Genomic DNA, 14,781 nt, shown 5'->3' on the forward strand with positions numbered 1-14,781 from the left:
GTTAAACAATAGGCTTTCAATCCAGTATTGGGAATTTTCCTAAACCTTCATTGCTTAAGGAGACCATTATCATTACCTGAACTCCTGGCTGTTAACATTTTATATTCATTTGTGTATTATAGTGGATCACTACATGTATATGATTTCATTATTGTTAGGTATTGTATTTTAATAGATTTATTTGTTCAAATAAAATTTTTGTTTTCTTTTGTATGCAGTTGTTTATAGAAAATTTCGGATGTTCCACACTATTCGACAGTTGAATGCTCATATATATGTCAATATTTACAGAGTAGAGCTGATTTATCATGCAAATGCATGTAAACTCGCCGCGCGAATATTTACTCCGCTGGACCCGGCGCATCTCTGCGAGCCGAGGGCAAATGCTAGTGCACTCGCCTGCCACCTTACAGCATTAATAAATGAGCAGTGGGGTTAATAATTAAGGTGATTAATTTTCAGCTGTGTGATTGAGGTGGTTCGGTTAAGCTCTGTCAATGGTGATGTCATAGCAATAAATTAGGGCACACCTGGTCCCTGTTCTGTGCCCATCTACAGTCCATTACAGGTCAATTTGAATTTTTATTGTTTGATCTTTTATTTGATAGGTGCTACATTTTTATGTTACATTTTTTATATTACATTATATTAATTCACAAAATTGCTTAATATAAAGTTAGATTGGCTGCAATTGTTGTTTTAATATGTATTTTTTGTAGTGTTTGCAACACTGCAAACTAATTCATATCAAGCTGTATATACTAATTAGCAATATATAATATGTCATCTCATCACACAATAGTATGAAGTAAAAAAAAATGTTCAAAAGCATTTTGGATCTGTTTGAAATGTCTTTATAGTTTGGCCTATAGTTGGCAAAGATGTTAAAATACATTTACCAATGAACATTTAGAGATGTCACTTGTGTGTGTGTGTGTGTGTGTGTATGTCAGAATAGATTTAAATGTATATAAATACATATGTATTTTCATTATGACATTTTTTTAATTTTTTAACTGGACTGGTTTGTGGTGTGTGTGTGTGTGTGGGGGGGTTAATCAAGTAAGTTTGCATGTATGGCATGCATTAATTTGACTTTTTGTAATCTTCATTATTGTTAGCTTTACCTGTTGCTGCAATGTTTTTGTGCCTGGTTTCTAATTACGGTTTCTGTTGTTCAGCAATACTTCAGCGATGTTTTCTAATTTTACCCACACATAATTAGTACAAATATATGCACGGTTTCCACTCCAAACTGGTAGTTGACCCCCCTCATTGCCTTTATCCTATTCTCAAAGTCAGATTGACGCATATTGTTATTTGACCATATTATGTACATATTCCTTTTATGAATAAATTGTCATGGTTTTAATTTCATTTAATTTTTTTGTAACCCCCCTAGCGAGTGGTAATCCCCAGTCACACTCGGGGTAGCTTTAAACCAAAAATACCCCACTTGCCTTGCTCTGCTGTCATCCCCCGTCATCCTGCTGGTCCCCGCAGGTCCTGAGGATAGGTCCTACCTCCTCGATCTCCAGCCGGCGAATGCAGCCACAATCTCTGTGGTTTTCCGGTGACGTTGGTGCATGCGACGGTGCCAGTGGGCAGTTCAGTGGGAAATTCAAATAATTTTGTATTGGATTCAATACAAAATAGCTGTATTGAGTCCAATACAATAAATATTCATATCATATATATATAAAATTTTATTTAATATTTATGTTTTACATGCTACTGCACAGTTATATTACATGTTTAAATATTTTTTTTAACAGATTTTTGTGTTTTGTTATTTAAAGTTTACTATTAAATGTATTAAATATCGGTGAGTTGTGTTGTCTAAGAATTATACCCTACAATGAAAAATACATTTCCATGCAAAAAAATGTACTGTTTTAGCATAGAAATTTGCACGGAATTGGACCGTTAGGGAGGTTAATAGTCTGACATTTGCTGAATAAGCTGTGGTTTTCCTTTAACATACTTCACTCATGTTGATTTGCTGCCACTGTTCTATACAACTCTGTTCATTTGTAGTAGTGTTATAGGTTTGCTCTCATTGTGCTGTGCTGCCTGATCTTAGCCCTATTGCATACAAACACACTTCCACTAGTCAATTAGCTGTCCAGCTCAGTTGCTTACTCATTCTAACACACCTGATGATGATGGAAGGAGGTCCAGGTTGCCAAGCACAACATCAAACCACATTGAATGACAAGCTCACAAGCAGGGTCAAGCACTCTTAGAAATGAACAGATGTTCTGTTGCTGCTCAACTTAATTTTGTTCCTTAAATACTGGGTTGTATGCTTTAAATAGGTGTTAACATAATTCAAATAGTACTAGTACAAGGGGGTGCTGAGAAGTTCCTGACTTTGCCCAGAAAGAAGAGAGCCAGAGATATGAAATAACACATTTCTTCAATATATCCCCCCCCCCCCCATCTGAGACTGATGCACTTGGTACAGGGTAGTTGAAGCTTTTCTAGACCTTTCAAAAAAATCCTATGGTTGGGGCACAAACCAGCTTTCAGCAGCATCTTTGATGTCAGAAATGTCCTCAAAACTTTGCCCCTTGAGGTGTTTCTTCAAATTCAGGAACAGATAATAGTCCAAAGGGGCCAGGTCAGTTGAGTAGGGGGGATGGTGGACCATTTGGAAACCCAGGGTGTTCAACTTGGCAGTCACAACGTTGGACGTGTGCACAGGTGCATTGTCCTGCAAAAAAAAAGGATACTTTTAGTCAACTTTCCATTACATTTCATCTTAATTGCCGCCTTCAGCTAGTTCAGGAGGTTAGCATAATACTGTCTGGTGATACTAGAGCCCTGAGGTAAGTAGTCTGAAAACAGACGCCATGACTTTTTTGGCGGATTTCTGGGTTCGGAACTTCGTCGGCCGTGGGGACCCGCTGTGGCGCTATTCCTTTGACTGTTCCTTGGTTTCAGGATCATTGATGTGGAGCCAGGTTTCATCCTCAGTCACTAACCTAGCAAAAAGCCCTGTGCATCCTCAAAATGGGCCAAAACGGCTTTGGATGCTTCAACTCGTTCCTTCTTCTGATCACTGTTCAAACAGTTCAATTTCAGCACCCGCTTTGCTGAACGCTTGTGCATGACTAGGATAGTGGTAATAACAAACCCAACACCCTCCGGTGAGATGTCAAGTATCTGGGCTATCTGTTTTGCAGGTATTCACTGGTCCTCAATTATCAGCTCATGGACAGCATCGCAGGTTGCCGTTGGGGTTGAGGGCGCCACTGCGGGGCTCATCTTCAACGGTGAAATGCCCAGTCTTGAAATGAGATATCCAGGTTTTGACAGTGCTACAGGAAGGACACTTCTCCCCCAGTGTTTGTGACATCTCAGTGTGAGTGTCCTTTGCTGACTTTTCACTGGAGAAACAAAAACTTCATGACAGCTCATAACTCCAACGACGAGAAACTTGCTTGTGCCTTCGCCATCACAGCTTTAAAAAACAGTTTTAAGAATCTCAAAGACCTGATATTTTCACAGTTATATACTAAGATATTAGGCTGGTATATGCCCCCACACTCATTTTTCTATTTCATCTGCAAGGGGGCAAAGCCAGGAACTCCTCAACACCCCTTCGTATATCAAACTTTCAGGGACAGATACACTTTGTGCAAAACATATTTTCTTGCTTTTCCAGGCTTTCATTGTGTTTATGCAGGTTTAAATGCCATTTTAGACCTTGGCCCGCTATATATTTACTTACTCACCTCTGCTTGGTAGTAGAAGCATATAAAGGTAGATTCCTCCTTTAACCAGAAGCAATATCATCCATAAATGTTGCTTTGAGCCAACCCCATGACAGCAGAAATCATAGGAAGAAATAGGCAATCTATTCAATTTGAAGCATGTTAAGCAATATGCCAAAAAAACCTTTTATGTGTATATGTACACACATATAATTGCATACATGCATACATATATGCATGTATGTACATTCATGAGTGCACATGCAGCAAAACAAACAATATACACATAAAAAGTTGCAGGCATTTTCTGATAGAACACAGTTCACGCGCACATAGCGGTTCTGCCTTGAAGCACAACAGTGCGCATCAAACACCTGAGTTTTGGCACACAACTATGTGCATTACATCCCCTGAGTTTTATTAAAACAATTGTGTTAATTTTAGCCTTTCAACAATTCAAGGAAATGCTTAAAAACAATCACAATTCACTTTTTAAATTGTAGGTCTGTTGGATCACCCAAGGTTAAAAGATCCTGGGAGATTGTACAAGAGATCACATATTAACAAACCAAACAAAAAACAACTATACCATTTTTAAAACAAGTTTATAAATATAAAGACATTTTCTAAAAGGCCACATTAAAGTATATAGATCACACAGACACCACTAAATTTGCATGACAAGCTAAAAACAAAACCACAAATGCCAAACACACGTGTTCTGCCCATATATACATATGGTCATTTATAATTATAATATTGAATTTTTATTATAGCATGTATATTGTCTCTATATATAAGTAACTAATATATAAGTATATATATATATAAGTAACTTTTGACTCTGGAAGTCTTCTGAGGTAACCTCCATCTTAGATTTCCTTACTCCCCTGTGTGTTAGAAGTGGCTGTCTTACATCAGGTCTGGGACCTGAATTGTCTGTAAGTCCTCAGTCACTGTTTATCTCATGTTATTATGTTTGTCATTGTTTATTATGTATATGTACTGATGCTTTTTTGTTTGTATTGTATTGCAGTTTCACAAATATAGGAAATATCATTTGAAAGTTAAAGTTGGAATTTCTTAGTAAATACACAAGAAAGCATCTTCATTTTTTTGAAGATTCTGACAATTGTTAACTGACTGTCTAGCCGCACACACGCCGCACAGTGTAGTGAGGGCAGAACAGCATGTAAAACCACACTTCCATATAAAGCCAAAATTGTAAAAAAATGGCCAAAGAAATATTGCATTCAAAAAATACTTGCCAATTTGGACCTATCAAGGGTGGAAAACTGGATTAGAAAATATTTATGCAGAACAAACTTTTAAAGGTGGTAATAAAGACATATTATTGCAATAAAACAAGATGGTTACAAACACAATAACATAGCATTAACACTGACTTCCTATTTGCGAAATGGACATTGAAACATTCAAAGTTTGAAAAACAAAAGCAGCTACTGTACTAAATGATAAGCAAAGTATTAAATGTAGCAACAAAGATTAAGATAACACACCAAACAAGAGCCCCCCCTCCTCCTCCAAGAAGAAAAAGTAAGACAAAGGAAAAAGCCAGTAAGACAACACCCTTATATATGCACATCTTTATGCGCACAGCTGCTACAAATTCACCTGTAATTGGGTGTTTGTTTGTTTTTTTTCAGTTGAACATTCCATAATCATTTATTGATACGATCCTTTAGATTTGTACACCAGTGAACAGCTATCTAATAAAAAATAAACTAAAACAAAGTAGAGAAGGAGGCTTTAATGTTAAAAAAAATATTTTAAATGTGTGTGTTTAGTGTAACTTTTAAACATATTTTTTGCGGGTTATCCCACAATGAAAGGATGTGGTGGTTCTGACAGTGTGGGATCCCCATGCACTAGGGGTTAAATGAGGACAAGTCTTCCCATTCACCTCCAGTGCTCCGTGATTGGCTGAGCAAAGGGGATCCCTGATGATGCTTCTGCGCCTCGAAGGGCCAGATCATTTCAGTTGATAAATGCCAGGAGAATACGCCAGCAGAGCCTATGATTTGATTTGATTTGTCCTTGCTATTTTTGCTAGTACAATTTTAGTATATTCCTGGCACGTTTATAAGGGAAATTAGACAATTAGAGAAATATATGTCTATATTCTTCTTGGTCTAAAACTTTCATAATTTTAGAGCAAGGATGTCAGCATGTATCTTTTACTAGGGTATTTCTAAGTTTTTACTTTTTACTTTTTTTTTACATGTCCAAAAGAAACATATTTCTGTTTTGACGCTAGGTTGCATGAAAAGAAAACAATAAATACTGTATTGTACAAATACAGGATAGGTTTCCCATATTTTATAAATATAAAAAGGAAACATGCATACAGTTAACCATTTATCCAAATATCAAAAACTGTATGGATAAACAATGATCCCACATACAGGTATAATGTAATCTAGACCATATCACATCTTCAAGTAGTAGTATTTCTATAAACTGCACTATATATAGTGCAGGAGATTAGCTTCAAATGGCTAGCAGGCAATGAGGTAACTTCATGCTCCAGTTCAATTTCAAGGCGCACTTTGATTTACAAAAATTTCAAAAAAAAAAAACTCAGGATTTTCTCTTGCAGAGGATCACTGTCATTAACAGCATGACAAAAACACCAAATTTAGCCTCCTGGCTCTCTCGCTATTGGTCCCACATACCTAAACCTTGGGAGACCCACTGGACTATAAATTTATATATATATATATATATATATATATATATATATATAATCTAAGCTTTACCAATGAGGAGGAAATAAATGGACTGGTTAATCTGTGAAGTCATATATTGTAACAACGGTTTTGGGAGCAGATTGTTAGCTAACCAGGTTAACAGCCTCACATTTTTACCAGTACAAATAAAAATTAACTTAGACTATGGAGAAGGGAAGTATTTTTAGTAATATTTGTGCATGAAAAGCTTATAATTAATTGTAAGTAAAGGAGTCCAAATTATTTATGTAAGCATTTCCTATGCATTTAGCTGTTTGTTATGTCCCTTTGTTATCCAGAAATATGGGGAGCTTGGTGTTTTCATACTGAAATTTTATTTTAAGTCTGGCTTCTCAGGGAATAAGATCACAGCTGAAAAATTTCACCAATTTAGGTATAAAGGCAGACCATCTGGAGGACACCTGTGAGTACATGCAGGTATGGCTGTCCACTATGAAGAAATTTTAAAGGGAGCAGGGCTCACAGTAAAGTTTCTACAAAGACAGGATGGCCACCCTCCTATTCTACCCTGTGGGTGACCAAATATATTCCAATTACTCTGTACCTATTTTTTACATCCTTTGCTTGCAGCTCCATATTTTTGACATGAGTGGTACATTTCTGCAGAGAGACAGTGTGGTCTCACAAAGTATCTTACACACGTGGTAAAATGAATCCTGATATCTAAGCCTCTATGATGATGCCTAAGTCTGTCTGCAAAAACCCTGCAGGGATTTTTTTTGTTCTTATGGCAGACATAGCATATATATCATATTGAGGTAGCTTATTAGTAATGTGTTTTTTGTCATTACCATACTGGTAATAAAACGCTGTGGCCTGTAGAAATGCATGAATGGTTCTGACTGTCTAGGGGAAAACATTACCTGTCTCCCTGTCTCATATAGTAATCTGCCATTTTGCTCCCTCTCTGAATAGAGAGCATACATTGGTAACCCCCCTTCAAAGAATGAACAGTGCTACTGACACAAGAAATGATCAGTATTGTTTCCAGCAGCTATAACTGACCATTTGTAAACAGCTTTAGTGATATCTACTTTAATATTGAGAACTGGGTATTTTTTTACACTGTGGACCAGAATAATTGAAGCTCTCTAAGACTGGAGAAGATACACTTTGAACAGTGAACCTGGATGATTCAACAAACCTGGAATTTGTTGCTTAAAAGTCATTTGCTATTTGATAGCAAATGTTTTCAATTCTGGACCAGATTTATTCCAGTTTTGCTGCATTACCCAGGTTCGCTAATCAAAGTGTCTTCTCCAAGAGATCCTATGCCTACCACTGGCAACACAGGCAATTACACTGAACATTTTTCTTCTTTTACCTACAATTTTGAGTATCATAGAGTTTTCACAAATTTCACTGTATTACTGTCCACGTGTGGTACACAGAAGGACAAATCATAAACATGTGAGTTGATAAATTTAAAGATGTGATTTTGAAACATAATCACAAGAAAAACACCATCAGGGTCTAGATGTTTGAGTTTGATCTTCCCATTAAATGTCAAGCATATTGCTAAATCTAATTTTGGAATTCTGTAAAGGCACAAGAACAAAAATACAACCATATCTTGTTAGGGTTGTTTCTCATGACATTTAGCTATACAAAATGAATTTAATGAATTAATGTGTTAATAATTCTAATTTAATTTAAATATGATGCAGATTCAGTATCAATATTTGTAGTAATATAATTTACCACATACACTAAGAGCGAGTAACTCAATTAAAGTAGGGCTAACCTTAAAAAAGTGAAGGTTTGCTATAATGAATGTGAACTGGGCCACCTAAAAAACTACAATGCACCTCCTGTGCCTAAACACTCATGTTATTTGAGCTTAATGGCTATGTAACTGCAGTGGTACAATGAGTATTGGTGATGTCACTACAGGGCTGATCACTATTCTCCCTGCTGGAGTGTAAGCTGTGCTTAAGGTTCTGCAAATTTGTGCTTTCTCCATATCTTTTAGTGCTACTTGATTAGGCCTACATCAATTAATAAACCACAATTCATCAGTAGGCAACCTGATAGGAGTAAATTTGTACCTCTCCTAAGATACCCATTTCTACACAGAGACATTCCAGTGTCTACATGGCAGATGCTTGACAGTTTTTGTTATAGAAAAACAGTCTTAGGGAGCTTACACACATTACTTCTGCTTGTTTTTTTTCTATTCTTGCATCATGCTTTTAATCCTATTTCTCTTTGGAACTAAAATCACAGAGTGTTTTGGGACAAACACATTTTGGAGGCTTCCATTGCTGGCTTAAACTGGTAAAACTGTTAGTTGCCTGGCTGTAACGCCCGACATTTTGGTATGTTTTTACTTCTAAACCAGACCAAGGATACAGATTGGGGTTTGTCATTTAATGCTGTTGATCTACAAACTAGTTACAGGTAACAGGTACAGGTACAAAACATATTTAAGCAAGGGAATCAGAACAATAGCCAAGCAAGTAGCCTTTCTAGATATAAAAAAATGATAGCTTCCATACTTCTCTCCAAGAAAAATGCTTTGTTATCACTTTCTGTTGCCTGATCCCCTGTATTTTACATATGTGCAAAGGGCTTAAAGAAAGCTTACATAAGAATATGATACAGACTGCTTTTGTTGAGATCTTAAAAAAGAAAGCTGCTTGACTTTTTCTTACTTCAATATTTCCAAGTAGTTGGCTGCCAGTTAAATGGAGTCTGTGAATAACATTGTAACATAACATTCTTTATTCACCTCCAAGTCTGTTCTTGTTGCTTATTGCTGTTGGTTATACAATAAACATTTAAGATGCCATGTGGGCACTAGGAAGGAGAAACAGTAAAGGAAAGAGCAAAGTTGAAATAATTAGAAACCCAGGGAGAAAAGGAGGGGCAGGGGCATATTCCTAGCTTCTTCCAGTTGCTGAGGGAGAGGCAGTGAACCAACATCAGACCAGTTCCAAGTGGCATCCATACTCTGCTGAGTCTAAGACTTGCATCCAATTTAACTAAGTACTGTAGAATTTAGCACACACTAACTTAATACTGGAGTTGATGTCCTCCATGAGCATAATCTCAATATTCTAGGACAACCACACCTGTACACAGGATTTGGCAGCATTACCCAGGTGTCCAAATAGTTAGTTTTTGTAAAACAAATAGTGATGTAACAAGAAAAATGCAGTTTCATTTGGAATATAACTGTCAGAGAACCTTTAGGAGACCCCATAAACTGTATACCAGAAAGGTCTTTAACACTGTTCAGGGCCAGAAGTGTAGATATTCCAGTGTTCTGTACCACTGAGCCTGATTTATTAGTTATATATATAGTTTATAAGTTGTTCAAGTCTGGAGAAACCTGGGTGAACTTGGGTTATCTAGCAAACCTAGAATGGATTTGGTCAAGAACTGAAAACATTTCCTAAATAACAAGAAATTATTTAGGAAATCAATATCAGTTTTTCTGGATCGTCAAGGTTCACCCAAAATATTCTACCCTCCCTAGTCCAGAAAGCTTTAATAAACTGGGCCCCTTGAGTCAGCATGGTATACTACAGCTTCTGGAATCTGCTAGTGAATCAGTTCTCTTTGAGATGAAAAGAAATCAGGTCATTAGCCTACATTCCCATGCTCGCTGAGGAACGTAGTTGCAGATATTAGTATTGAGCAGTGAGAGAAAAAAGGGTGTGAAAAATCTCCCACCTGTCTCGGCTGACCAGTTTGTTTCATAAATACTAGTTAATAATAAATATAATAATATTAATAATATTAACAATAATAATAACTTCCATAACACCCATTTCTGCATCTGGATAATATCATCAAAATTGTCCATGATAAAGCCAAAAGGATCCAGTTAGGCACCCTGGTAGTAATGTTCTTTGCCCCTCTGATAGCTCACATTCAGCTGCATTGTATTAAAAAGGTTTATTATATATAAAACAGAGTTCAAGTGGGCAGCCGTGAATTCAGTGAACAATTTCAGGTCTTGATTTAACAATGAGAATGGACTGTAAGTAACTGATGGATCCTTTCTTTCTTTGTGAGATCCTACGGGTCTTAAGGGAAATGGCTTATAGTGGTATAAACCAAAAAAAAATGTGGGGCAAAGATATAAAAAAGTTTTGTAGAAGGTTAAAGAGAGACCATCAGGTCTGGTGAGATTGTCAGTCTGGGTTGTTTTTATGGCATCCCACAATTCTTCAAATGTTATAGGGGGTGTGGCCAAACATGGTGATGAGCGGCAGAAACCCTTGAAGCTCCAGGACACAAACGGCACAAACACATTACTTTCTATTGTCCTCTGAGCCTCACTTCCATGCAGTTTCCCTCCAATGCCAAGCTCTGTGTAGTCTAAAATGGTGCCAACCAAAGCAGCAGGTAAGGCAGTGTCTGCACGCCAGCCACTACAGTGCCACTCATCATGCCACAGGCTACCCCAAGAGGGGGAAGATGGCAGTCCTGCATCCGCTGCTTCCTCCTGTAACTGCAGCCATAGATGATCAAAGCAGTGCAACAGGGTCACAGGATGCTCCCACAAAAAACACAGTAAACCCTGCAGAGGATATTTGAGCAATTTGTAAGCTAATGTCTATTTAAGGCTGAAATGGATGCCTGAGCAGCAAAGATTGAAGAAGTCCTAAATAAAGAAGTAAAAGAATTAAAATGGTAAATATTACACACTGATAACAAGGTGACCATGCCTATTAAATGTGCTGATAGTATGGAAACCAGATTGTCAGCTCTAAAAAACTGCCCATACCAATATTCAGCAATTTATAACATCTATGCAGCTCCACATTGAGGAGTATGGGAACACCAGATCTACAAGTAACTGTGCAAGCCATTCCTAATAAAGTGTTAAATGCCCTTATTTAAACCATATTATTTTTGTTCTGTCAGAATGTAATGACATGGCGATTCTATTTGGGTTTGATTGGAGAGATATCCTTGGCTTGGAAGATGCTACTGACTCATGATTGATCTTGCAATCTTGGATCTACTCATATGTTGGTTTTTGGTACTTTTCACAATGCAGGTTAAACTTTACAGGTATATTATGGTTTGCTATTCTATGCCTAGGCATAGGGTATGCACTTATAGCAGAAAGAATTGTATTTCCCGCCGGAGGGTAATGATATATATTCTTAACTACTGTGTCATTGTCATCTACAATAATCTCAATATCCAAAAAAGAAACTTTTTTGCTGTCATATTGCACAGTAAATGTTAGATTAAAAGAGTTTACCTGAAGTTTTTTAAAAAAAATCCTATAACAATTTTCCTGTGCCAGCCTAGATGATATATACATCATCAATATACCTTCGCCATAATAAAACTTTTTAACGTGGCAAAGGTATATCAAGAGTGAATCAAAGATGGTTCTTTACCACCCCCCAGGTACAGATTGGCCTAAATTGGGGTATATATAGTATATTTATTTATTACAATTTAGTAGAATGTGTGCCATCCAGAGGGGTGAAGAACTACCAGCTTAAGTGCTTAATTGGATCCCTTTGGCTTTATCATGGACCATTTTGATGATGATAATAGCCAGATACTGAAAAGGGTGGTTGGATGTTATTATCATTATTAACTAGTATTTATAAAACAGACTCTGGAATTGCAAGGACTGGTAGTTCCACAAAGCCTTAGATCAAATTGATTTACTCTGATTCTTCGGGAGTAATAAGGGTCTACATATACAAGGGGACTCGTCAGAAACTGCGGGCATACACAGATGATATGTTATTTGCGATCGATAACCCTTTTACCACCTTGCCTAATCTCTAACATAAACTTGCTCTTTATGACTCATTCCCTTTTGTTCTGCCCAGGCTATTTGTTTTTTTTATGGGAACTCTGAAGAGGTGGAAGATCCCCTCTCCTACACTCCTATTGTGACTCAGAGGGTCTGTGGAACTGCAGCTGGTACAAGAATTATTTTTTTTGTGCTCAAGCCTTTAGCAAGTTTAGTTACATTTGTTCTACTGATTTTTTGTATTGTTCAAGTTTTTGACACCTGTTTTCTCTCTTTTGTCTCTTCTGCTAATGTACCTTGTACTTTGGTTTAGGTCACCCCTTTCTTTCTTTAAAAAAAGAATGTTATAAAAAATAAATGGTTGCGTCAGATCAGCTAAGTGCATCTCCTTCAGCTCCATTTTCCAGGTTTTTAGACTCTTACTAAATACAAGGCTAGACAATTTGCCCTTTAATAATAGTGCTAGCAGTAATATTATTTGGTAATTCATTCCATGTCCTTCATTGTTCATCCTATAATGTCCACTTGTAAATTTCTCAGTAGTTCTGTAAATTGAATGCTATCGCCATGTAGTTCAGCTTTGTTTAATAATTTAACACAAGTAAATATTGCTTTCATAGCAAAGCACTCTTCATGTTTTTTTTTTTAAATTGGACATAATATATCTGAGGACAAGAGAGTTAGGAAACAATGTAGCAACTCAGGATTAATGACCTCTTGCAATGGTGTTTTTAATCAGAATAAACTCATATGGCAAAGAACCTATTGTTCGTTACCTGCAGTACTCATTCTGTTTACAATTATTATTCTACTGCTGAATTTTCCAGAACAGCACTGAAAATGTATAGTTAGGAAGTAAAAAACCTTGACAATATCAATAGCAGTTTTGCAAAACTTGTTTGATAGATCATTTAATTTTATGTGAGATTTATTAAAATGAGATAATTATATATTCATTCCTTTGTGCCTTAGACTTTGCTTAAACATAATGCATTCACCACAGAGTACACAGAGTATCATAGGAATGTTGGTAGCATATGTCTAGCATATGTAGCATATGTGGGGGAGATAGCAGTATCATGAATGAGTGGTCCCATCCCAGGGGCATGTTATAGTCTATTGAGGGGGTCCAGACTCAGTGAAATATATTTATGAAATCTGTGAGTATGGCTTGCATTTTTAATTTGGGAGAAGCCAGGCCATTTTCTACTTGAGCTACGATGGGAGTAAATGACCACCACCTTTGCTAATACCGTTTTGACAGCCCTAAACAGATAGGTGAATAATCTGAATAGAGTATTGGTGTAAACAGTATTCCATTTGATTTATATTTTCAAAGTACCTCCAAAATTTGGCGCACTCCCACCAAATATGGTACAGTGTGCCTGCCAACCCATAGCCCTGAAATATGCGCCTGGCTGGTTGTAATTAATCTTTGTGCCATGTACGATCACATTAACAGGTTTCCTAATAGTAGAGGGAGAGGAGTGGGAGAAAATCAGTCTGCCTGGGAGCCTCACTAAGTCCTATATCTGAGGGGAATGCTTGAAGATAGGATTGGAAATGTGTTTTGTTGTGTAAGTGGTTCTACATTAGAGTCTCCTCTGAGGAGGAGCAGTTTTCCCTGCCTCCAGGGGGACCCATAGTGGAGATCCAGTAGAGACATGGTATGTCATGAAAGAAGCTAAGTGTGCTGAATTCTACTCTGAAGTAGAATGAGGCACTGATAGGCCCCGCAGACCTCATGGCTGGAAAAGAGTCTGCCTTAAGACGCAAGGCCTATATAAGCCCCAAATAATGGTCAGCATCCAGTGTAGTAATTGAAGAATATTGGAAGGGGTTTTAGTTGGTAACACCTGCCTGGGGTACAGCAATTTGGGTAGCCATGTCACCTTTATTGAACCTATGTGGCCCAGCCACAATATTTGGTATCTTTTCTAAGACTCCAATTAGGAGGTCAACGGGAAAACGAGCTTCAGGTTGTTGGCAGAGTAAAGTGTCAGAAGAAGGCATATACACCCAAATATTGCCAACAAAGCTCCTCCCACTTAAATGGGAAGGACACCTGTACCGCTTACACTGTATCAGATGATAGAGAGATGAGTACCTTACACTTCTTGATATTTATTTGCAAGCCTGAGAATCTTTGAAAACGCTGGAGAGGAGACATCAGGTTATGTAGGGACACCAGTGGGTTGGATAGGCAAAGAAGTACATTCACAAAAAGGCATAACCTATGGGGATGACCTCCTAAATATTTGCTATTGATATCTAAGGGATTTCTTACTGCCTGCATGAGAGGCTCCATGGCTAGAGCAAATATTAGTGGTGAGAGTGGACAGTCCTGTCTTGTGCCCCTGCCTATAGAGAAGTAAAAGGACAGTAATCCCATTTACTGTATGAAGGCCCTAGCAGAAGCAAAGAGAGAGGAGACCCAAGTTTGGATATGAGGGCCAAACCCCCATCTTTTCAACAAGCAAGTAAAATAAAGCAATAAGACTGAGTAAAATGCCTTCTCATTGTCCAAAATTTTGCTAAAAGGGAAAATCCAGGA

General features: G+C 37.3%; 1 protein-coding gene and 1 long non-coding RNA gene across 3 annotated transcripts in view; one reads left to right on the forward strand and one right to left on the reverse strand.

Annotated features, from left to right (window-relative positions):
- ADGRD2 (adhesion G protein-coupled receptor D2) overlaps nucleotides 1-14,781 on the forward strand; it is a 258,692-nt gene that overhangs the window by 187,840 nt on the left and 56,071 nt on the right. The window lies entirely within an intron of this gene.
- The window catches only part of LOC140343366 (uncharacterized), a 40,703-nt gene that overhangs the window by 15,580 nt on the left and 10,342 nt on the right, over nucleotides 1-14,781 (reverse strand). Inside the window, exon 3 of one of the 2 annotated variants that reach the window (XR_011923305.1) lies at nucleotides 2,395-2,716. The exons of the other annotated variant lie outside the window; for it this stretch is intronic. This is a non-coding gene — a long non-coding RNA (uncharacterized lncRNA). Of the gene's footprint in view, nucleotides 1-2,394; nucleotides 2,717-14,781 lie in introns of those variants that run through there. 2 annotated transcript variants of the gene reach the window in all.

This window comes from Pyxicephalus adspersus, chromosome Z (genome assembly GCF_032062135.1).
Source record: "Pyxicephalus adspersus chromosome Z, UCB_Pads_2.0, whole genome shotgun sequence".
Lineage (NCBI taxonomy): Eukaryota > Metazoa > Chordata > Amphibia > Anura > Pyxicephalidae > Pyxicephalus > Pyxicephalus adspersus.